We start from the raw sequence: 2,700 nt of genomic DNA, 5'->3' as shown, positions 1-2,700 counted from the left end.
TTGTTTTGAAGTGATGTAAATGTTCTGGACTCGACAGTGGTGACAGTTGTACAGCTCTGTGAATATTCTGAATTGTAGGATTTAAAGAGGTGAATATTGTTAAACCATAATTTTGAGGTGGAGAGATCTCCGAAATACATGGGTTTATCAAGCTGTGCATGTTGCTAGCCTGGTCCTAGGGCAAATTCCCTAAGTCACTAGCAGCATTACCAGGTAGCAGCTGGAAAAAGGTTCACTAGATCTAAGGATATTTTGTCATAAAAATCCAGGGATCGGGAGGTGCAGATTACTTTCATTAAATCTACAATGGATAGAGAGAAGAGGGATATGACCTGGGATAGGAAGAGAGTCAGCAGAGACATGTTTCTGTAGCCTCTTGGTTGGTTGAGTCTATAAGCAGAATAAAATTTTGTCTCAATGGCTGATCTTAAAAATATGGGAAAGAAATATGCTGCAGTTATTTTTTTTCTTTGTTGGTTTAGCTTTAATCTATCAGTTAAACTCTTATCTTTTCTTTCCTTCATCATGCTGGTAACTGAATTTAGAATGTCTCAGATCCCTTCTCTTATCAATATTATGGTGTATGCATATTCATCTTTTAGCAAGCATTACTTATCTGCTTATTTGCTTGTTTATTCATTTATTTTTTTTTGTAAACAGAGATCAAAGCCAGGGACACTTAACCACTGAGCCACATCTCCAGAGTTTTTTTTTCCCCCCAAGGCATATTTAACATCAAGAGTATAATACAAAAGGCCCCAATACAATGAAGGACACATTCCCCCATTAATACTAGTGATAATGCTCTTTTAACATGTGCCTGTTGAATGGGATGGGGATTTATAAAGTTCACTACTGAGAAAAATAATGCAGTGAGTCTCATCACAGCCAATGTCCTTATACAATCTAGTTGTGAAATGAATGTTCATAATGCTTCACACAGTTTAAACCTGCAGTTCAATACCACACCTTCATGTCTGCACAGTCCTCAGTTGTCTGCAGTTTTTAAAACCATTCAAAGAACAAACCATTGATGAAAACCACATTGATTTAAGGCTCCATTATGTAAGAGAGAGCCCTAAGCTAGATGGTTAAATATATGCTCTACTTGTACTGACAGCTATTATTTGATTTTCTCATGACTATTAAAAGTTGGTTCTCAGCAGAAAAACCTTCAAAGGCAATATCACTTCATTTGAGTTTTGACCCAGAAGTTCAACAACAATCATGAAGCCCACAGTCTTCTATCTGGCAAAACTGATCCACAGTGTCTCTAGGTCATTATGCTCAAGGCTAAGAGTGAAGCATATTCCGTTTTTACATTTTACTGGAATTTTACATGTTCAACTCATGATTTTTAAATCTCTAGGTTTTCAGTCCTCCAAACTGTCTGAAGACACAGTGTGCCACAGACTTAAGACTTCTGTTTCACCCTCTATTTTCTTCAAACAGAAACATTTCTCAAGTGTCTACATGTTCTAGAAGGGGAATTTTTCAGAGGTGGCCTCTTCTTCGGAATAGTCCCACGACATCAGGCCTCAGAAGCAAGGGGAAGGGGAAGAAAAAAAAAAGCTGACACACAAGGTTCATCTGGTAAGTTTTACATTAATCATTACAAGCTGCACGGTATAAGAATGTGCGTGCGTGTGTGTTTTTTTTTCTTTTGGGCTCAAAAAGTCTGAGTCTTGGTGTGGAAACAAGTACTTGGCTGTACCACCACAGCTTTCTCGCAGTGGGACTGTCAGGGAGTCTTGACTGGGGAGTATGATTTGTTTACCTATTAGACCGAAACTTCCAGGCACTCAGTTCATTTTGGGCTTATTCCACTTCGCCTTTCATTTTTAGGAAAAAACAAGTTGATTGCTGGGTCTACCATTGTTGATCTCAGTTGGGCAGCACTCGGCTGCTGGACTTGCTTGAGGTACTGAATTTGAGTAGTACACTCTTGCTTGCATCTCTTGTTCCTTCGTTGCTAGTCACATTACAAGGATGTTTTCCCTGCGTGCAGACTCCTGCTGCTGTTGCTTTAGTTTTTCTTCAGACTCCCTTAAACCAGTTATGTCATTTGAGTTAAGATCTGTGTACTTGCCCTCCAAAGCTTGAATGTAAGCTTCATATTGTTTCCATTCTTAGAATTAACTCGTCTCTTGCCATAACTTTGAAGTCTGTTTCACTCAGTCGAACCTGGCATGTGTGATGCACTGGGTTCAATCCTCTTTTTTGGAAGAGCTTCTTCGTAGGTCATATATGTATTTTTAAATTATTAGTTGTTCAAAACATTACAAAGCTCTTGACATATATCATATTTCATACATTTGATTCAAGCAGATTATGAACTCCCATTTTTACCCTGTATACATATTGCAGATTCACATCGGTTCCACATCCACTTTTTTACATACTGCCATACTAGTGTCTGTTGTATTCTGTTGCCCTTCCTATCCTCTACTATCCCCTCTCCTCTCCCCTCCCCTCTCCTCCCATCTTCTCTCTCTACCCCATCTACTGTAATTCATTTCTCTCTCTTGTTTTTTCCCCTTTCCCCTCACTTCCTCTTATATGTAATTTTGTATAACAATGAGGGTCTCCTTCCTTTACCATGCAATTTACCTTCTCTCTCTCTTTCCCTCCCCCCTCTCTACCCTGTTTAATGGTGATCTTCTTCTCATGCTCTTCCTCCCTATTCAGTTCTTAGTTGCT

At 39.0% G+C, this 2,700-nt stretch overlaps 1 pseudogene; it reads right to left on the bottom strand.

The window, feature by feature from the left end:
- Positions 1-1,478: 1,478 nt before the first annotated feature.
- LOC144249048 (pre-mRNA-splicing regulator WTAP-like) lies at positions 1,479-2,245 on the bottom strand (annotated as a pseudogene).
- Positions 2,246-2,700: the final 455 nt, after the last annotated feature.

This window comes from Urocitellus parryii, chromosome 8, assembly GCF_045843805.1.
Source record: "Urocitellus parryii isolate mUroPar1 chromosome 8, mUroPar1.hap1, whole genome shotgun sequence".
NCBI classification, from domain to species: domain Eukaryota; kingdom Metazoa; phylum Chordata; class Mammalia; order Rodentia; family Sciuridae; genus Urocitellus; species Urocitellus parryii.
The sequence above is the reverse complement of the archived record's forward strand: the minus strand, read 5'-3'. Positions and strand labels throughout refer to the sequence as shown.